We start from the raw sequence: 23,409 nt of genomic DNA on the forward strand, positions 1-23,409 counted from the left end.
GTAGCACATTACTGGACCTTCTCCCAACCTCTATTCTTCACCTTCTCTATCACTTCTCTATCGCTTCCCCTTCTCTACCCTTGTCCTCCATTCCTGTCTCTGTCAGTCCACTTTCCCCTTGCCTGTAGGTCCAGCCCCTTTCCGTCTGCCGGTTGTACTCCCTCTCTTTTTTCCCTGTCTGTGTGTGGACCTGTATGTCCACATTTCCCTGCGTGTGCACACACATGGGCGCATGCATTTCCTTCATGCTTTCTGGCCTTAGGGCTTCTCTGCCTCCCCCTGGTCTCCACTGTCAGCTCCAGTCTCTCTGGATCGAAGAATGAAGTGCCCATTTTCCCTGGAGGAAGGGAGATTCCGTTTTGTTCCCTTGCTCCCTCTGCCAATGAAAAGAGAAAGTGGGGCAAAAAGGAGTTCAGTTCGGGACCCAAGTATAGAGTCCCAACCATGTGCTAAACAATTAAACACATATGCATAATTCAGTCCAATACGTATTTACTGTGCACCGGGCCACATGCTCCCTCATCACTAGGGACTCGAAGAGGAATCACGTGGGGAGGATGTGCCACAGATCTCACGGTCTGGTGAGGGAGGCAGCTCTGTGAAAGATGCTGCAAAAGGACAGCTACGTCAGGCTGGGGGAGGGGTTAATCAAGAAAGGTTTCCTGGAGGAGGTGATGCTGAGTTTTGAAAAATACAAAGATGATAATCAGATGGGGAAATGAGAGAAGGGCATCCAAGACAGAAGGCCTATCACAAGCAACCGCATGGAGGCACAAAACAAACAAACAATGCAGGAGGGCCTGCAGGCAGTGTGGGGCTACCCCAGCACTAGGACTGGAGCAGGTGGAAGAGCTAGAGAAGGGGCTGGGTCATGCAAGACCTCCCAAGCCAGGCCGTGGGGATCCTGGCAGTGCCCTCAGCTCTCTCTGCTCCGCAGACAGCTTCTTCCTGCATGCACCTGCACTCTCTTGCCTGGAGGCAGCCTCTGGCCAGTGGAGCTTGTTGCGCCCCTGTGCAGGGCAGACCACAGCGTCAGATAATTAACACTCCTGGGAGCAAACGCAGCCAATGACCAATGGAAGTTTTTGGAGAAAACCGGGGTTTTCTCATTCGTGGGTTTTACCCAATTCGTGGGTTTTACCCATTCGTGGGTAATTCTGAGGCACATTCTACCATCTCTCAAGGACTCTGTGGGATTGAGTTCTGATCCCCCATGGTGGTCATCTGCTCCCTGGCACACGTTGAACTGGCTGCCTTCCTCTCCCCATGTATGGTCCCCACCCCATCTCCTGTTTCCTTCAGCTTTCAATTACAAGCCCCTGAGTCAGACCAATTCAGTCTCCTATGGGCATGAGGAAATCCATAAAAGGCTCTAAGAGGAATGGCGCAGTCAGATTTGCATTCCAGAAGGACACCCTGGTGACTGGTATGGAGTAGATAACAGGCAGCTAAAACAACCTATCCTCTATGTGGGGAGATATGTACATGACTGCCATGCTGAATCCCCCCAGCATCACAGCCTGCCACCCAACCGGTGGAGACGGCTCCATCCCCCAGTGTGTGGGGGACAAGGCTGTCAACAGATGTCAGGGAAGTTCCCAGAGCTCTTGACAGAGGTGAAGACAGGAGTTTAAAAGGGAAACCTGCATAGTCTAAAATGTTCAGATAACATATAAAACTCCTGTCCACCAAACCTTCCCTCAGTCTGGCTAAAAAAGACCAACACTGATTTATTGATTTATCTCTCATTATTTCTCTGCTCAGCTTCCATGGAGGTGATATAATGGACTGAGATGGCCAAGAAAAGTAAAAGCAAAGAGAAAGTTAGCTGTCAGGTGGATCAAGGGTACAGAAACCATCCCCTAAAGGAAATTCCATGGGTTCATTGTCTGTCTTCCATTGGTGTTCCAACAAATGGCCCCTCACACTCTCACTGGACTTAGAAAACTTGCTTCTGAGAAGCAAGGAATGCTGAGAAAGGAAGGAACTAGCCTCTGTTGACACCTTACCACACTACACAAAATGGGGCTTATTCTTTCAGGTTTACAGAGGCAGAAACTGCCCCGGAGAGCTTCAAAAACTTGTTTGGGGCCAGTAACAGCAGAATTCACTCACATCGGGTTGTTTCAATTGTTCAATATTGTTTTTTACCTTGTAGTATAAATCTGACTTGCTTTGGGTTTGGAACATTCTTAACTATCTTTCCCACTTTTTTTAAAAATGGCTTGTGTGAACCAGCTGATTGTTTAGTGGATTTTACAATTTTAAAAAAGTCTTTTTTTTTTTTTTTTTTTTGCGTAAAAGTCAAGTTTTAAGTACCTCAAGTGGTATTCCCTACTTTGAAAAGGAAACCCGTTGAGAGATATATGTATGTATATGGTGGTATCCGCTCATGTCCTCCCATAGTAGAATCCTCTAGGAATTTGTTCTAGAATTCTCCTTCTCCTTCCTGAAATATTCTAGGAAAAGGGTGGGCTTTGGAGTCAGGTTGGATAAGATACTGGCTCTGGTACTGAATAACTGTGAGAGACATGAGACAAGTCACTTACCCACCCCTGTGTAATTCTAGTACTTTGAGGGTTTTTTTACAAGAATTAAATACAATGGCATAAGTATGGTGCCAGGCACATCGGTGACAATCCACCAATTCCTTCCTGGCCTCCACCTTCTTCCCAGACCACTTTGTCCTCCCTGGACAATGTTATCACCTCCATGAGCCAGCAGCTTTCAAGCAAAGATGATACATGTCTTCATTGACTTGTCCAGGAATTTAAGAATCTTGGCTCAATTCCCTGCTCCACTTTGTGCCTAAATGTGTCTAGAAGGTGTTCCCCTAAATTCTATTTGAATGACCTAATATTGGTTGGGTGGCAGAAAAGAAAAGCAGACGTCAGCCTGGGTAGGTGGGAGGGAGAATACCCCTTTTGCTGAGAACTGTTGAGCATCCCTGGGGCCATATAAAAAAAAGTACAAGATCAGGTAATAAGCTTGCTTTGGTTTCAAAGAGAAAATGAATCACATAATTTTGTACCAAAGAGTAAAATCTAATAGAGAAAGTTTAATTTAGGTAATTGGTTAAATACTGTTTGACTAAGTAATATAAATAAGTTGGGTCGAAGAAAACGAAGTTGCCCACACAGGTGCACTAGCCTTGGGGAGGTAGGGAGGGGTATGCTTGTCATGCCCTGGTGAGCTGGAGGTTTGGGGTATACTCCAGAGGACTGAGCCCTATCGGGTGGGGCTGCTCATGGATGGCACAAACCTGGGGGGAAACTTTGAGACCCATTTGAATGAGATAACATCCCCCCAAAACTAACCAAAAATGAGGAACCTAGCAGCATGCAGGCCACAACAAATGGTTACTATGTCACATGCCTTGCTGGCGATCCCACTTTCTCAGACCTCACATCCTCCCACGTTGACTCAAGATCAGGAAGATGGGGAAAAGCAGTGATTGCAAGTCTTTCTATCACTGTCTTTTCATCAGAAGTACCTAAATAAATAGGCTTTCCTGTTCTCAGCAGGGCCTGGACCGTGCAGGCAGGCTGAGAGTTGGGGAGGGGGGTGGCATCTGAGGCTGTCTGCAAATCAAGCTAACCTTGAGACTGTTCCTATCATCTCCTGCGTGGCCTGTGGCCCTCTCAGAGGCAGCTCTGCCCCCCCCCCATGTCTTAGGCTGCCAAGCCAATCTTTAAAAGTACCTTCTAAATCATTTTATCTATACATTTATTTTTTAGAGAGGGAGAGAGAGATGGAGGCGGTGAGGGGCACATTCCACATAGAGCCCAACATGGGGCTCAATCTCACCACCCTGAGATCATAACCTGAGCTGAAATCAGGAGTCAGGTGCCTAACCAGCTGAGCCCCCCAGGGGTCCCCTTCTAAATGATTTTAAATTAACACCTAGGAAAAGTCAACATTCGAGAGCCAGAAGAACACAACTGTGGGAACCAGAGAGACATGAGTTCAAATCTCAACCCTGAAACTTCCTGGCTTATAACCTTAGACAAGTCGTTTAACCTTCAGGTGACCAAGTGTCCCTGTTTGCCTAAGACAGACAGGGTTCCCAGGATCCAGGACTTCGAGTGCTAAAACCGGAAGCGTCCTAGGAAAACGGGAAGAGACAGTCAGCTTACTCATACCCAGAGCTTCAGTCTGCCAGTGGGTAAACCTGTAATGAGGAGAGCTGATCTGCAAGTCAACCGTGAAGACTAGGAGCCCTGTTTGTGCCAACAGCACTCTGTAAATCCTATTATCTTCTCCAAAAGACTCATCCTTGCTTTAAAAAGCAAATCAAGACTAATGAGAGAAAAGCAAAATGAGCAGGAAGGTAATAGAGAGCACCAGGGAAAGGGAGGAACAGTGGGGATGGGAGAAGAGCAGAGCAGGCAACCACACGGCCCACATTTTCGGGGGGCATTCCTCAGCCCTGCAGGAACCCAGTGCCACACAACCATAATGTGCAAGGCGTGTGGCAGAGTGACAGGATGAAAGCGGTCCTTCTCCAGGTACTCAGCTCAGAAATCACCAGAAGCAATGCTCAGGGCACTGTCTGTTCTGAGGCCTTCTTTCACCCCTCTCCCTAAATCCTGACACCTTCCCCCACCACTCCTGCTCCTGAGAGCTGGCAGGAGAGGAAGAGCAGCATCCTGTCGATTTTGCCAAACCTCCTGAGTGGGGACCATTGCACTGACAACATCTAAGACCAGGTGTCTTCACAGGTGACATCCTCGCCACATGTTCTTGCTCCCTGCCCATGCTTGACAGGCATAAGTTTTTGCTATTAATGCTTAGTTGCCAGGCAATGTCAAGTGGGGATTTCAGCTGCTTCCTTTTGAAAGAGACTTAATTGTTGCTGCTATCCCAGTGCCGAGTGCATCTCTCCATGCGAAGGGCTGCTGGGGAAACTGCACTTGTTCAGACATGCACGGGTTCCCACTAAACGAAGTGCCTCAGCAGGGTCTCGGCAATCAGGAAGGCAGTTTTTGTTATGAGCCCCGGGGTGGAGAGGCCCCCTAACTTGGGCTCTGCATGGTAAGAATTTCAGCGGCCATGCTAGCAGGGAATCTGGGAAAAGTCACTGCACCAGCGTTTGAGAGACCAAAGTTCTCGTCCCAGCTCTGTCCCCACGTGGCTGTGTGACTTGCCTAAGTCCCTGAAACTCCCTCTGAAGGTTTCTTGTCTGAATTTGAAATTATTAGTTGAAGATAAGGATACAAAATCCTATTCTGTATAGTGAGTGTGTAGGCTTTTTGTGGGAAAAGGGTATTAAATAAGTTAATAGGCACTAAGACAGTTCTAATAATATAAGGTAGCCAAAAATCAGAAGCAATCCAGCAGTATTAGAATAGATAAATTGTGGTACACACACACAATGGAATACTACACAGAAATTTTTAAAGAACAAGCTACTGCAACATACAACTTACATGGATGAATTTTACATAGATCAAAGGAGTCAGATGCTGAAAACTACAGATTGTATGATTTCCTTTATATAAAGTTCAAGAACAGGAAAAGTAATCTATGGTGATAGAAATGAGAATAGTGGTCACTTAGGTTAGGGACAAGGACTGACAGGGAGTGGCGAAAGGAAACATTCTACATTGTTGAAAATGTCCTATATCTTGATCTGGGTAGTGGTCACAGGGATATCCACATACGTCAAAATAAGTACAGTTGTCTGTTTAATATCAGGACACTTCAGTGTATGTCTGTAATATTTCAATTTGAAACAAAAGTGAAAAGGATCAAACAGATACCTGAATCACTCTGTTGGGTAGAATTCATAGAACTTTGTTCAGTGCTGATTCATCCTTCTCTCTGACCTCAATTGTTCTTGAAAATTAAAAGTGCAAAATATACAACATTTCAAAATAGGAGGCAGTGCCATCCACTATTTAAAAGCAAATGCAGATGTGTATTCACACACAAATACCAAAGATGCTGCCAACCCTTGGCTACTAATAGAGATGAAAATCTCTAAATGATCTACTGCCAGGTTTGATCATGCTGATTTGTTTCTGATCTGAGTGGAAGGAAAGCAGAGGCTCTGCAGTAAGATGGAAAGTGCAGCTTGGTTTGACAGAGGGAAATATGATTAGAATGCACCGAGGCGGAAATAATGTCTCGCCTCCCCCCAGGACCAGACCGCCCTCCCGCCTGTACCCACAACAAGCCTTGCATTGCTAACGACAGGGGGTTGGGAGGCCAGTGGCATCTCAAATCCATCCTGACTCATCATGCAATCAGATAATATGCAACCTGAAAAGCCCAGACACTTCCAGAAGAATGGCTTGCACAAGCACAAGCACAAACATCCCCACGCTCCAGGAACTTAAAGGAATTCTCTCCTTGGATGAAGTTCCCTAGAAAAGCCTGAGAGAGAGACTTGAGGGGTGCAGTTAGTTGAGAGGGTGCTGGAGAGAAACCAGTAGAGAATGAGGAGCAGAGGGGTCAGGGAAAGAAAGGCTGTCTGTCTCAGCTTGAGACAAGCTCCAGCCTGACCCCATGGAAAACTCTAGAGCATTAATTGTGCTACAGCTGGTTTATCATTCACTGCAGACTATTTCCTGGCGGGGTTGGGGTGGGGTCAGTTCCTTCTCCATCGAGTGAGGTGGCCACATCAGCAGAGGCAGTTTTCCAGAGAGGGGCTGTGAGCCATTAGCAGCAACGCTCACAGAAATTTGAGAGCTGTTCACCTGTCCAGTGAGGGGATCTAGGTGAGATGCCAGCCTACCTTAAATACCCACTCTATGCTGACAACCCCAGCTTCACATCTCTAGCCACATCTCCCCCCACCCAGCTCCAGACTCATACATCCAGTTGCCTGCCCAACATTTCCATGTAATGTCTAACTGGCATCACAAACTCCCTTTGTCCCATGCGTGCTCCTGAGATCCACTCCAAAGCCAGCTCCCTTTGCAGTCTCTCCTGGCCATAAATGCCTGGCTTTACTCTCCCAGCTTCTTGCTCTTGGTTTTTCTCTCTTTCCCTCATTCTCCAGCTTAGCAGCAAATCCTTCTGGACCTACCTTCAAAATATAATCTGGAACTGGACGACTTACTATTCCCATCATCACCGTACTAGTCCAAACCACTATTATACTGTGCCTAGAATAATGCGGTAGTTTCCTGACTGGCCTCCTTGACTAACTTTGCCCCCTTAAGGTCTACCCTTAACATAGCCGCTAGAGGGGTTCCTGTTAAGGAAATCAAATAATGGAATAGTACTGCTCCTTTGCTCCCCTGCTTCCACCCCTATGCAGAGAAAAGTCAAAGCCCTCACTATGACCTATAAGGGCTTGTGTGATCCGATGCCTTACCCGTCAGTCTGATCCCCCACCACTGTCTAGCCAGCCACTCTGCACTCCTGCTGTTCCTCAGACACTCCAGCCGTAGTCCCTCCTCCATGCCTTTGCCCTGCCTAGAATCCTTTCTTACTCAATGGCCTCATCTCCTGTAGGTCTCAACTTAAAAATCACCTTCTCAGAAATTGTTGGGGTCGATTCCACGTTAAAACATGTTAACCCCCGGGACGCCTGGGTGGCTCAGTTGGTTAAGCGGCTGCTTTCAGCTCAGGTCATGGTCCCAGCGTCCTGGGATCGAGTCCCACATTGGGCTCCTTGCTCGGCAGGGAGTCTGCTTCTCCCTCTGCCTCCCATTCTGTCTGCCTGTGCTCGCTCTCTCTCCCTCTCTCTCTCTGGAAAAAAAAAAAAAATGAAAAAGAAAAACTCACATTAAAAAAATAATAATAATAAAAAAAAATAAAAATAAAACATGTTAACCCCCTAGGGCCTGCCTGGGCCTACTTAGCCATAGTGACTCCATGATGCCTAGGTAGACATTTTGTTGTCTAGAAAAGTTACTGCTCTCGGTTCCAGGTAACTGTTACTAAAACACAACACATAAAACAAGGTAACTGTTACTAAAACACACACCTAAAACAAGACCATTTTGTTGTTTAATAAACGCCTCAACAGTTACTAGTATTGGTTCCAGGTAACTGTTACTAAAACACAACACATAAAACAAGGTAACTGTTTTCAGAGTCCATAGTCTCTCATGGTTCACCTCCCCTTCCAAAAAAAAAAAAAAAAAAAAAAAAAAAAAACAAGGTAACTGTTACTAAAACACACACCTAAAACAAGACCATTTTGTTGTTTAATAAACGCCTCAACAGTTACTAGTATTGGTTCCAGGTAACTGTTACTAAAACACACAGGTAGGAGACATCCAATCAGTCAAAGCCACATATGCAGACGTCTGCGATTGTGCCCTATAAAAACTAGCCTGTAAGACCAAGGGGCGTCGCTTTCTTCGGAGGCGGCCCTGGCCGGTCAGTCTGACTTCTAATGCTTGGCATAGAAAAGAGCTTTACATAACTTTCACTTTGTCTCAGCCTCATTTCCCTGGCCGGTCAGTCTAACTTCTAATGCTTGGCATAGAATAAGGCTTTGCGTAACTTTGTCTCGGTCTTGTTCCTTTGATAACGGACCCAACAAAATAAATTCCCTCATCATCCCAAGCTCTGCCCCCTAACATTTCTTATCCTCCTTTCCTGATTTAACGTTTTTATCCTTCGTGTTTATCTCTATCTAAAATATTACATATTTTACTTGTTTTCTTGCATATGATCTGTTTCTGCTACAAGGGTGGGGATCTTTGGGGCCTTTCCCCCTTTACTATAACCCTAATGCCCAGGGCAGTGCCTAGCGCAGAGGAGATACCCAATAAATGTGGTCGAGCAAGTGCATGAATAAATAAATGAATGAAATAGAGAAATACATTTATACGTAAGTATATAAAATATCTGGAGGAACTACCAATGGAATTATGAACAGTTTTTTTAAGGTTTTATTTATTTATTTGATAGACAGAGAGATCATAATTAGGCAGAGAGGCAGGCAGAGAGAGGAGGGGAAGCAGGCTCCCTGCCGAGCAGAGAGCCCGATGAGAGGCTTGATCCCAGAACCCTGGGATCAAGACCTGAGCCGAAGGCAGAGGCTTTAACCCACTGGGTGGGCTTTAACCCACCCAGGCACCCCAAACAGTTTTTATCTTGGTTTTCTACGTGTTCCACAGTCAACTTTTATAATGTATATGATTTTAATGTTTATTTATAAGATTTGTTAAACGTTCCCTTCCCAGGGGCGCCTAGGTGGCTCAGTGGGTTAAGCCTCTGCCTTCAGCTCAGGTCATGATCTCAAGGTCCTGGGATCAAGCCCTGCATCAGGCTCTCTGCTCTGCAGGGAGCCTGTTTCCCCCCAACCCCTCTGCCTGATGCTCTGCCTACTTGTGATCTCTCTCCCTCTCTCTGTGTCAAATGAATTTTAAAATAATAAATAAATAAATAAACAAATAAATAAATAAATAAATAAATAGTTCCCTTCCCAGAAATACTTCCTTTCTAATACTTCCACTGGTTAACCAGGAAATCCTACTCCCAAAAGAGCACCTGGGAGAAGTCAAATATCAGAATAGCCTGTTTCACCCTCAGCTCTAGAGAATCCAGAGGGAGAAACGTGAGGTTGACAGGCTAGAGACAACACTGGGGTGGAGTGATTCCTCTCCCAGGACCTTGTAGGACCCCATCATCTAAGACCCTTGTTCTCACCATTGGCCTCCTTTAGGAACCTGTTAGAAAAGCAAATTCTTGGTGCCCACCCAAACCGTGGTTTAGCAAATCCTCAGGTGATTCTGATTACCCCAAGCTTTGAGATCAGTGCATCCTGGCCATTCAAAACAGTATTGCGGACAATTTGGGGTCAGTAAGAGTGGAGGAGGATGAGGAGAGAGAAAGTAAGTGCCCTCCTTGGGTCAGGCAGGGAAAAATAGGACAACTTCCAGAAATGTGATAGATCTGTCAAAAGTATGTGAAAACATCTCCAGAATCGGGACTGGTTCTGTGTTTGTTCACATTGTATATGCTGTGCCTGGCCTGGAGCCCAGAGGCATATTTGTTGACTGAGTTAAAGGGGAATCTATGAATGAATTAGCCATATAAATTGTGTAACACAGCACTGTTTCATTTGTGCTAGAAGAGTAAAAATTGCAAATCTTCCTTCAGGATTAGAAATGAGAACCTTGGAAAACCCCTGAGAACTTATCTTGCCAAGTAGTTCACCACGGGGACATCCAAGCCCTTGGGACCTCCTCAAACTCCTTAGTCCTAAGTGCCTCAAGTCCAGGCTGCCAGAGAAAACACAGGGCACTCTGTTCAATTTGCATTTCAGTTAAGCAACAAATTATTTTTTATAGTATATCTCAAATACTGCACAGGACATACTTATACAAAGATAATTATTTGTAGTTCATGTAAAATTCAAATTTAACTGGGCATTTTGCATTTTTATTTGCTCTACCTGGCAACTGTACTGTAGACTTACCTCTGTCTTTGGAGCAGGACAAGAAAAGCCTCTTTATACCTGCTCCTCTCGTAGGAACAGTGAAGGGTGATCAGCCCCTGCTGCTCCTTTTTTACCCCCAGAAATGCATAGGATCGCATCAAGGCTCAAGGCTTTGCTCATTTGGATAACATGCTCTTGTGCTACCGTGCCTATATGCTTTATTCTCTTTGCTTTGGCTGTTTATTCTCTACCTTCAGCCTCCCATTCTCCTTTTAACTCCATCTTGCCCTTTGAGACCCATTACCTCTCTGTGGAAAACTCCCCTGGAAAACAATAAAACACACACACAGAGGTGGAATTAAATTATTCTCTTCACGTATGCGAACACCTATCCCAGGAATTGGCATTCTCAGCTGGGAAGCACCTAGAGAAGTGCCTATCTCCATAGCCAGACACCAAAGCCCTCAGCAGGACTACGGCTGTTCATGGTTATATTCCCAGCACTCTGCCCAGTACCTGGCTTCCAAGGAGTATCTGATAAATAAATGAACAAGGGAAAGCACAGCAACTTCTCAGGAAACAAAAAGCTGTCCAGCACTTTGGAAAACACTCAAGAACTAGGGGGGAAGAGGAGAGTCCTTAGAAATGTCTCTCGAGGGCACCTGGGTGGCTCAGTGGGTTAAGCCACTGCCTTCGGCTCAGGTCATGATCTCAGGGTCCTGGGATGGAGTCCCGCATCGGGCTCTCTGCTTAGCAGGGAGCCTGCTTCCTCCTCTCTCTCTCTGCCTACTTATAATCTCTCTCTGTCAAATAAATAAATAAAATCTTTAAAAAAAAAAAAGAAAAAGAAAAAGAAATGTCTCTCACCCCAGGACCAGCCAGTGGCCTTGCAGCCAGGGAGAGCACACATGTCCCTAGGGTTTAGCAAAGCAGTTGGCAGACAGAGATGACTTGGGTCCTTCTTCCTGGCCAGTCAGACTGTGGACCAGAGGCCTGACAACCAACCTTGGCCACACCCATTGGGCAGCAGTTTTGCCAGGGCCCTCTCAGAAATGATCTTGAGCTACATGTGGCTTTTTCCCCTGTTTCATATGTTCTCCAATTCACTCTACTAAATTTAACCTAACTTGGTGCCCATCAAACTAGGAACCAAGATCTCTTCACTCCGCCTCTTTTCCATCCCCAGTCTGAGAGGCCATCTCTTTGTTGAATGGGAGCTTTGGATCTCCCTCCTCATTGCTGCACGGGTCCTGAACACCTGCCCTTCATGCTATTCCATGAAACATTCCCCAGTGAGAGCTGAGAAGAACAATGAAAACAAAGGCCATCTGCAAATGGAGAATTATACACTCAATAGCAACAGCAATACTAGGTTATGGGCTGGGTTGTTACATCACTGAACATATACATCTGGTGCAGAAAAACACACACACCACTTCTGAAACGTTTATGTTGAGATTTAAAAATGACTGGAGTTGAGTCATCCAGGGAAAGTGTGCCAGGACAATTCTCAGCCTGGCTCCAATGTGCCAGCTCAGAGCCAGGGAAAGCAGCTCTCAGCACTCTCCAGGTAATACCCAGGACCGAAATATGTCTCAAGAGATAGCAGAGGAATCTGTGTGACTTTGATGCAAGGCTAGAGAGCGCAGAGAAAATTGGCTTCCTCTTTGAAACTTTGAGTATTAATTCTAGCCTACAGGGAAGAGGAAGGGCCTGGTTATCAGTGAAAGGAATTGGGCTTAGCTTCTTTTGCATCTACCTCATCCTTGGAATGGGGTGTCCGTGAGATGGTCTCATGGATGAGGGTGGCTCCCATTGGGATGCAGGAACTATTCTACACTCTGTTTGAATGACAGGTTGGCTGTGAGATTAAGCAACATGACAACCCCTTTCTAGTCACATCTCGTCATCACCAGAACCACCTGGCTGATTCTCTACCCTCTCTCCTGCCCTGACATTGTCTGCCTCTTTCTTTTCACCAGCTGACCTGTGCAAGCCATGTAAGTCCGAAAGTCACTTGCTCTAAGATGCAGGACAAGAGGAGGAAAATCCAAGGGACACCATCGATAAAGAAGTCCAACATAGCCCTCACTGCTCCGGGGTGGCAAAGATAGATGAGCTCCAGGAGGGGGACCAAAAGGGACCACAGACCTCAGACCTCTGGCTTCAGGTCAACAGCTTCTGCCTCTCATGGTCATCCCATAGATTCTCAAGGATGGGCAAGACCTCAAATGAGTAGGGAACTGACAGAGAAACTTACAGAAGACTCCTTCTCTTCTTTACCCAAGTTTTGTTCAGAATGTGCAGTGGGAGAGCCTGGGTAAGAGCTGTGCACACCCTGGCTCCCCACATTGGTCAGTCAAGAGGGCCCCCGTTGAGCCCCTAAGGATCCTTCAGTTGTAGAAATCCTTCCTTTCCTCTCCTCCATATGACTTTAAGTCCCTAAAAGGCCATGGCTGCTAAAGAGCATTGCTGGCAAAACTCATCTTTAGTAGTGGGTCTTGGGAGAAGAATCTCTCAAGCCATGCCCTGCCCTAAAATTGGGAATCTGTGGCCACTCTGGAGTGCTCCAAACCATAAACAGGCCAAGGGCCTTCTCACAGAGGCTTCCTCTTCCAGTGGGAGCCAAAGGGAAGACTGGTATAACTGGCTGAGGTATGTAAACCTCCACACATGACGCAATCCCCCAAAGATCATCCCTAATTAACTATAAAATCCCTTCAAATCTCTACTTCACTTTCATTCAGGAATGTGTTCTCCTTTTGTTCCAGATGTGGGAGAGGGAGGATCAGCCTTCTCACAAAACCAGGTTGTAGACTCCAGATGTCAGAGTTTCTAGAAAAGAGAATTGTTCCCTGCCCCCTCATTCCCAGACAACCTCCAGTATCCCTACTCTTTGTCGCACTCAGCAGAGTACAAGACATGCAGCTCACCACCCCTCTCCCACCAGTCCACCAGGACAAAATATCTTGTGGCTCCCTAACGGCGGGAGGGCAGGAGTGGGGGCAAAATCCACCAAACATTAATGATGGGCCAAGGTGTTCACTGCTTCCTTTACCCCTTTACCTTACTAAATACCACAACAACACTAAGAAGTAGAATTTCTTGTCCCATTCTACAATGAGATGGTGAGCCACTGAAGTCCAGCTGCCCCCAGCTCACAGTGGCATTAGCTGTTAGTCTGAGGGGGCATCAAGAGACCACTCTTTGGATGGCTCAACACCTGTTTTGTGATTTTCTAAAACTCACTTAAGCTCCCTGTTGGAGCTATTAATATTATCAGTTCTCCTAAATTGGAATAATCTTGTCTGTTCATCCCCTCCCCGTCTCCTGTTCCCTCATCCTGTGGTGCTGCTGAATTAGATAATGTCTACAAAGCTCCCCAAGTTCCTTGAAGGTGAGTTTTGATAAACAGGGTTATTAACCTTCAAAGTACCCAGAGTTTTGAATGAAGAAGTTATAAAAATTATCATAAAGTCCTGCTGGGGTTTGATAATGAACAGAAGCTTTATTGAGACTTCAAATACTTCCTTTTCTTCCCAAGAGCAGAGGTGAACCCCTCTAGCTAGAGTGGGCATTCATTCCAACACCAGTCTCTGGCCCTTCTCTCTTCTGAACTGAGGGAAGGTCAAGTGCCTCTTTCCACAGCCTTCTGCAGGGGATTCATAGGGATTCTGAGCATCAGGTGCCCGAGGCTCCTGAGCAACACAGCTCTTTCATTCTCTGACTCTGACTCCCCAGGTGCAGCTGAAATGATGCTGTGACTGCCCGACGGGAGAGAGGATGCCACTGCTGAGAAGCCAAGACCCAGAAATTCAGTATTCAAAAGGTGTCTCATTTCTCACCACTTTGCCCTCCTCACACTGGCAGTGTGATTATCATGGGTAAGCAGGACTCAAGCTGTGCCTCTCCTCTAAGACAATACTGTGCCTGAGAGAAGCAGAAGAGGGGGAGGAGAGAACGAAAGGAGACACGCCACCCCCTCCACTAGATCTAAACAGCATGGATGTCCTGGACATTCAAATGCTGAGCCAGGAGCAGAAATGGAGAGAAAGGTGTGAGGCCCAATGGCAAAGTAGTCATCTCACTATTGATGACCTCCTACCATGCTGCATACCTCAGCCTTCAGCTTTGCTCTGGGTTCAGAGTGCACCCACATGGACAGTAGTTACTGACATCTCCACACACAACTCAGTGCTCGGGACCATGGTGGCTACAAAAGAGCAAGGCTACCTCCCTGACTTTCAAGGTTCTGTTAAGCCAAACAAGACAATAAACTTGAGGGGAGGGTATTACAGAAGGCACCTAATGATCACAGATCTTCAAAGTCTGTGTCTTGTTAGACTTGATAGGTTTGACCTACTTGCACTAACTGCCAACAATCTTCTTTGCATAAAACCTATCTGCCCTCTCAGGAAGAATGGCAAAGGTTAATTTGGGGGACTGATGTGTGAACTCCAGAATGAAGACTTTTAAAAAGAAAGAAAGAATAAAAATGTCTCCTGTCTTGAGAGAAATATAAGTAAGAGAGGGAATTTGTCCAGGGGGAAGAGAAACCTGCATTGAGGGACTTGGGGTCCTTCCAAAACACTGGTTTAGGGTTGGCAGGCAGGACCACTGTTAAGGGCAGTATTTGTAAATATCCCCTGATCCCATCCCAGAGCAATTTGACCCAAGTTCCTTGAGCAAGGGAAAGCTGTAAGAAAACCTAATGATCCAAGAATTTCCCTTTAAAAGTTACAACACAGAAGGGGAGCCAATTCTTTGCTGAACATAGCCAACTAGGCCTTCTCTGTTCCCTACCAAATGAGGTCCCCAGACCCTGTCCCAAAGGTCTGTGCTCACAATAGCTACAGGATTATTGTTCTGGTCTCCAGTGAATGTTCTGGTGTTTTAGAGACAGAAGGAAATGGTTTCCCAAGTCATTCTACCTGAGAAGCTCCCAAGGTCAAAGATCATGACTGCTAAGCTGTGCGTTGTGCTAACTTGACTGTACCATGTGGCTTCAAAAACAAATAGTTTATTTTGGGATTACCATGAAGATTACTATTCATCTTTGACTATGCATGCTAAAATCTAAGAATTCTGTAATCACACACTTGTGGATCCAAATACCTCTGTGCCTTGAGCAAGGTGCTTAACTTCATTTCCTCATCAGTAAAATGGGGTGGTCATAGCACCAACTTCATAGTAACACTGTGAGCATTGACTTTGTTAATTGCTGGTGCATGATGCATGGTGCCTGGCACGTGGTGAGCCTTCAATAAAGGCCAGTAGCTCTAATTAGTGACTAAGCAATAAGCAAGACAATACTGACAGTACAGGAATCTAGAAGAAGGAGAAAGCTGGTAGCTGAAATGTCTGCCTTTCCTTAGCTGACGGCAGCTTTTTAAGGTAAGAAGAAAAAAGGACCAAAAATCTGAAAGCATGGTGGCCCAGCTATGTGGAAGATGAACCAGGTTGGACTAGAAAGTGTTAAGAGGCAAAAGAAATGGAGCTGCCTTACAAAAAACCACCTTGAACTTCAGGCAGAAGGTTTGGACCAGCTACAATGGCCATGGGGGGTGTGGAGGGGGTCTGCTGATGTCCAGGCTTTGGTCCATCTATATTCATCCATGGATGGTGGTACACATCCTGGGATGGAAGCATTCACCTCTGGGCCACCACCCCACCCACCCCCTCCAGCCTTCCTGATGGTGGGTAGAGAACTCAGAACACTACGCTACCCAAGCTCTGACTTATCCAGGGACAGGAGGACCCCCTTCCCCATTACACACAGAGATCTGAAAATTCTCGAGGCATTCCTTGACCCAAAAATAATTGCCAAACTGCCTTTTTTAAAACACTGCCCCAGAGAGTGGGTCATGTGTCTTCTCCATTAACTACACAGCTCACCTTGAAACACCACTCCTAGAGAAGTAGCTCATTTTTTTCCACCACCAATAAAGAAAGTCTGCCCATATTAAGAGAAATGTCCTGCAGACGAGGGTGCTCAGGAGGGGGCCGTCTTGATTAAAGTAGGTTGTTCTGCCAAGAAGTCTTGAATATGCTCTCTTGGTTTGGGGCTGTTAGTGTAGTGCGGAGGCAGCAGGCGACATGAATTGCCTTTTATCTAATTGGAAAACTCCCACCGAGTTTAGAAGTACTCATTTAGACAGGCAGATCAATAAAAGAAATGGGGAGCGGATGGCCGTGGAGATGTTAGGGAGACAAGCCCGTCCTCTATGCATCTGCTTAATAAAGATTAACTCATCCTGGCTGCAGCAGAAACTGGAGTACCCTCTTGGCTCCAGACTGCAGCAAGTTCCATTTGTTTTCAATGAGCAGACATTTCTCATGAGTGACGGGCAAGAGACCCCTTCCCTTGTCTCTTTGTCTGAATTCAAGAGCTCTGGAGGGAGGGAAGGGAGAGGCAGGAATAGGGAATCTGACTAGGATTTTCTAGCACCTACCCAATATAGCATTCCCCGACCCAGACTCAAGTGGAAAAGATCAAAAAGCAGAGATCTGAGGAAAAGGATAGAAGAAAGAAAGACTGGCAAGGAGAGGTATCAGGCTCCCAGGCCATCTCATATTTCATGGTGTGTAAGTCACAGCACCCAAAAATGTGCATTTTTGAGTTGTTTCAGGAAGTCCCCAGTTGAAAGAAACCTCTGTTCCCACCTCCCCCCACCCCCACTTCTCTCTCTCTCCCATGCATCATTGGGTCAGGGGCTCTGATATTTCCTCCTCATTCCCACATCACCAACCTCATAATCTGTCCCTGTCTTTGCTCTTGTCCCCACTCTCTCCCCACCCTCATCCTATACAGCTGCTGAGCCCATCTCTTGTTTCAAAACCAGCCTTTGTTTCAGGCCATAGCATCAGAGATAATTCCCTTCAAAAGGAAAACTGCTCCATGGCTGAGGGCCAGAAAGAGAAGTGAGGTATGCGTGTGTGTGTGTGTGTGTGTGTGTGTACAAACACATGAATGTGTGCTGGGCTGCAGGCAATTTTTTTACACTGGGGAAATTTGAGCAAGCTGGGAACCCCACTTTTGATTCATGTGTCCCTCCTTTGACTCCTGCAGCAGTTCCTCTCTGGGCAAGGGCTGTGGGAGGAAACCTGCTGACACTCAGCTTTAATAATGGCCTTTTCTCTTGCACGGTCCTATGGCGAAGGCACAGGCTCATACCTGGGCCATGGGTCGGTTGCCATGGAAATCACTGCAGAGTCACAAATAAGGCGGTATTATGTTCTCTCAGCAGGACCAGAGGAGAGCTAGAAGCTAAAGAGAGAAAAGGAAGAGGGAGACAGAACTAGAGAGAGAGTGAGAAAGAGAGCAAGAGCGTGAGAGAATAGAAATGCTTGCTATCAATAGCAAACCAGAAAGGAAACAAAGCGATGGGTGCCCTTTGGGAGAAAGGAGGTTTCAGACAAGGTGGGGCCAGAGTAAGGGAAGGGCATCATTTTCTTTAAGGGAAGTCTTTCCTTTTCAGAGAGAGGAAGGGAAACCCATTCCAAATGAGTCTCCAGTACCTCGCTGTCTTCTGCTGGCTTTATGCTCTCCCTTCTCATTGGGTAATGGTGAAAAAAGCTTGCAAAGGAAGGGTTGGGAGGCTAAAAAAGAGCAGGAATATTCTTTCTTAGCAGGAGGAGAGTCAAGCCATTTCTCTTTCCCTCTCTGCCTCAAGATACAAAGAGGTCCTACTCTAGTCCTCAGCAGAAATGCTGTAGCTTCTCAGCTCCTGCGTCTCTAACAAATCCCATGCCAAGCTTCCACCCTTTCCAAAACCTTAGACCTCCAGGATCTCGGAACCATTATTAAGATTTTTCTCCCAGGTTGAGTACCTCCGGAGGGAAAGTATCCACATTGTCTTCCTAAGGTACCTTTCCATTCAAAGCTTCATTGCTTTCCTCACTGTTGACAAAAGACTGAGAATCAAGACCTCTATCCAGATTCGACAATCAAATAAAAAACACTAAGCTTATTTCAACTAAGCCATGAGACTTTATATAGGGCAAGAAATTCTAAAATTCTGTCTTTTCCCATGCTTGTTTTGTTAATAGATGCATATATAGAGATTTCAATGAACACAATGCTTTTGGAGAACACATAAAAAGTTTTCTATGATCTTTCAATCCATTATCAAGATAACCAGATTTTCAAATCATTACAACTTTACCTGCTTCCTCTGAGACTCACACATTGTATGGTGACCACCACAGCTAGCTCTGCTTGGTCTAGAGTCTATGCAAACTGAGCAGCTTCCTGGAACGTCTGAGTGACTCAGCCAATTAAGCTTCTGACTCTTGATTTCAGCTCAGGTCATGATCGTAAGATCAGGCCCCATACTGGGCTCTGGGTTCAGCAGAGAGTCTGCTTGAGATTCTCTCTCTCCCTCTGCCCCTCCCCCTGCTCATGCTCGCTTTCTGTTTCTCAAATAAATAAATAAATCTGTAAAAAGAAACTGAGCAGCTTCCTCTTAATATGGTTTGGGTAGCACTAAAAGTTTTACAGACCTAAAATTTTCTTCTCCATCAACTAACATCAGTGCCTAAAATCCCACATTCATGTTATCCCTTTCAACAAAATGTTAGGACAATCTCCCCTAACTTTTCAGTATGAATGTGTTTTCAAATTAGCTGAATAAGTGAAACTTGGGATTAATACATACTGGCGCATACAGTGGAAGAAAGAATAGTCAAGTCTGTCTCCTTGGTAGTGGGGAATATTTGACATGGAATCCAGATGAATGATTTATTGTATATGTAACCCAATTACACGACCGCCAAACACTTGAGGGTTACCACAGCTGCCTGAGGGAAAAAGGAAGAGAAAATAATATTCTGGGTGAATGCATTAACGTAGGTTTTCAGCCTTGAACGCCCATCTAAAGTCACTGCCTTGGTGCATTGAGCTAGACCAGATGTCCCAGTGTTACTCAACACTGTTCTTCAGTGTTCTGGATGCAGATTCTTGGTTAGTCTGTCTCTAAATTTTCAACTACCAACTAATTTTCAACTACCCTGAAAGACAAAGTCAAGGAACTGATAATATTCCTCCTCAATGCATAAAGCTTTTCATTCCTAAGTCTTTCCAGGATGGGCATAGTCCTCAACAGGAGCAACCTCAAAGTCCCTCACAGCATTATCAACACGGAAGTCCCAAGAGTTCCCAAACAGACAAAAGAGCTTGAAGCTCTCCGTTCATCTGTCTGAAGATTTCCTGACATGCACAATGACTCCACTCTAGCTGTGGTCCCACCCAAACCTGTAACTCTTTCCCTCCACTGTGGAGTGGGAGATGGCAGGGTGAGCGTTGAGTTAACTCAAGAGGCCAACTGCAGAGTCTGGGGGAACATCCCAGACAGGCAGCCAGCAACCAGATTGAGGAGAACCAAGTTCTCCCCAGGTGCCTAGAGTAATGAAAGTAGAAAAAACACTTTTTTTTATTGGAGATGATAATAATTTGGTTAATCAAAATCTTGCCTACAACAGGGAGTCATAAAAAATAAAAATGATACATAACATCATAAATAGTTTATCGTAACTTAAAATGTAAACATTTTTTCTGCTAATTTGTTATGTAGGGTCAAGATATTTTCTTTGATATTAGAACATTGATAGAAGTTTGTGCGCATCTTTCTTCAAAAGCCACATTCATAATTCACCATGTACAATTTCTAGTTTCTATTTCTTTAAAGCAAATAAAAATTAAAGGACAGCAATGAGGTAATCTGAATGCAAAAGTCCTTCCATATGTTTCTATTTCTCTGTAATCATTGAAAGTCATCTCACCTACCCCTAATTCAATAGCAATTTTTTAGTGACAAACATTTATTGAGTCTTTTCAAAGCATGTGATTTTGTTTTCACAGAAATAGCCCTCTGTTCATACTCAGTGTTCATTGGTTTACATAATACTTAATTAAATTGTATAATTACATCAGTTAATGTAGTGAATTGATTTAGTAGGTGTTCGTGGTTAAGAGAGGTTCAACTGCTATTTTTTCTCTGAAGGCAAACTATCAACTTAAGATGTTTGCCTGAAATTGACCTTTAAAGCAAATCACATTTAAATATAAGAGGTCAATTATCATAGATTGAAAACTGTGTAATGAATAAGAACATAATTTGTGGGTAGAAAAACAATTGAGGTAAGTTGGGATCTCCAGCATGATAGGAGGAGGAAGTCAACAAATCCCCTCCCTGAAAGCAGCTGAAATACTGGACAATATCACCAAAACAGCTCTTTCAGGACTCTGGAAATCAGCCAGAGGTACCCAACAAACTGAGGAGTTTTATTCATAAAACATGACTAACTTTGGGTAAGAAGAGTAGGAATTCCTCAGCCTGCCTGCCTGGGGCTGAACCCATCAACCCACTCCCACCTCTCAGATCAGTTGGTATAGGAGTTCTAACAGGTAGAACAGGCTGTGTGTGACCAACATCTCCACTGCCAAAAAGGGGTGACTTGACTTGGAGCTAAATCTGATACTCAGTGTGTGAACAAACAAGGATAACCAATCACAATGAAAGTCCAAGATAGGGGTCCTATTTGGAGGAAACATCAGACTGAAGAACTAATAAAAACAGGAAAAAGATTTGAAACTACATCACAAAGATATGCAAGTGACTAATAATCATATGAAAAGATGCTGAACATTTTTACACAATGAGGAACTGGAAATTAAAACCAAAATTAAATAATACTACACACTCACTAGGATTTCTAAAATTTAAAAAAAAAAAGTGGTAGTGAGGATGTAGAAGGAAAAACACATTCAGGTGTTGCTGGTGGAGATGTAAAATGGTACAACAATTCTACTCCTAGAAATCTACCTAAGAGATATAAAACATATATTCCACACAAAGACTTGTACATACATGTTCATAACAACATGATTCATAACAGCTAAACCACTGGAAGCATTTTTTAAGATTTTATTTATTTACTTACTTATTTAAGAGAGAGAGAGAGTGAGCGAGAGAGAGAGCAGAAGCAGGGAGAGAGGGAGAGGGAGAAGCAGAAACTTAATCCCAGGACCCTGGGATCATGATCTGAGCCTAAGGCAGATGCTTAACCAACTGAGCCACCCAGGTTCCCTGGAAGCATTTCAAATATCCATCAACTACTAAACGAATAAACAAACTGTGATATATCCATACTATGGAATTGTATTCAGAAATAAAAAGGAGCAAACTATTGATTCATCCTAATATATGGATAAACATAAAAATCATTATGCTGAGTGAAAGGAGCCCAACACAAAAGAAATCATATTACATGTTTCCATTTACATGAAATGTCCAGAAAAGACAAATGAACACAGACAGACAGACTAGAGAATGTGATTGTCTAAGGATGGAGGCAGGTGGAGAAACTGACCACAAACTGGCACAAGGGAGAATTTTAGGGGGAAATGTTCTAAAATTGGTCTGCAGATGTTTACATAAATCCTAGAAATTCACTAAAAAAATTGAATTATAAACATAACAAGTGACTTTTATGGTATGTAAATTATACCTTCAAACAACTATTTTTTTTAATTTTTTATTTTTTATAAACATATATTTTTATCCCCAGGGGTACAGGTCTGTGAATCACCAGGTTTACACACTTCACAGCACTCACCAAAGCACATACCCTCCCCAATGTCCATAATCCCACCCCCTTCTCCCAAACCCCCTCCCCCCAGCAACCCTCCCCCCAGCAACCCTCAGTTTCTTTTGTGAGATTAAGAGTCATTTATGGTTTGTCTCCCTCCCAATCCCATCTTGTTTCACTTATTCTTCTCCTACCCACTTAAGCCCCCATGTTGCATCACCACTTCCTCATATCAGGGAGATCATATGATAGTTGTCTTTCTCTGCTTGACTTATTTCGCTAAGCATGATATGCTCTAGTTCCATCCATGTTGTCGCAAATGGCAAGATTTCATTTCTTTTGATGGCTGCATAGTATTCCATTGTGTATATATACCACATCTTCTTGATCCATTCATCTGTTGATGGACATCTAGGTTCTTTCCATACTTTGGCTATTGTGGACATTGCTGCTATAAACATTCGGGTGCACGTGCCCCTTTGGATCACTACGTTTGTATCCTTAGGGTAAATACCCAATAGTGCAATTGCTGGGTCATAGGGCAGTTCTATTTTCAACATTTTGAGGAACCTCCATGCTGTTTTCCAGAGTGGCTGCACCAGCTTGCATTCCCACCAACAGTGTAGGAGGGTTCCCCTTTCTCCGCATCCTCGCCAGCATCTGTCATTTCCTGACTTGTTGATTTTAGCCATTCTGACTGGTGTGAGGTGATATCTCATTGTGGTTCTGATTTGTATTTCCCTGATGCCGAGTGATATGGAGCACTTTTTCATGTGTCTGTTGGCCATGTGGATGTCTTCTTTGCAGAAATGTCTGTTCATGTCCTCTGCCCATTTCTTGATTGGATTATTTGTTCTTTGGGTGTTGAGTTTGCTAAGTTCTTTATAGATTCTGGACACTAGTCCTTTATCTGATATGTCGTTTGCAAATATCTTCTCCCATTCTGTCAGTTGTCTTTTGATTTTGTTAACTGTTTCCTTTGCTGTGCAAAAGCTTTTGATCCTGATGAAATCCCAATAGTTCATTTTTTCCCTTGCTTCCCTTGCCTTTGGCGTTGTTCCTAGGAAGATGTTGCTGCGGCAGAGGTCGAAGACGTTGCTGCCTGTGTTCTCCTCAAGGATTTTGATGGATTCCTTTCGCACATTGAGGTTCTTCATCCATTTTGAGTCTATTTTCGTGTGTGGTGTACTGAAATGGTCCAATTTCATTTTTCTGCATGTGGCTGTCCAATTTTCCCAGCACCATTTATTGAAGAGGCTGTCTTTTTGCCATTGGACATTCTTTCCTGCTTTGTCGAAGATTAGTTGACTGTAGAGTTGAGGGTCTATTTCTGGGCTCTCTATTCTGTTCCATTGATCTATGTGTCTGTTTTTGTACCAGTACCATGCTGTCTTGATGATGACAGCTTTGTAATAGAGCTTGAAGTCCGGAATTGTGATGCCACCAACGTTGGCTTTTTCAATATCCCTTTG

This window comes from Mustela erminea, chromosome 1 (genome assembly GCF_009829155.1).
Source record: "Mustela erminea isolate mMusErm1 chromosome 1, mMusErm1.Pri, whole genome shotgun sequence".
Taxonomy (NCBI): Eukaryota; Metazoa; Chordata; class Mammalia; order Carnivora; family Mustelidae; genus Mustela; species Mustela erminea.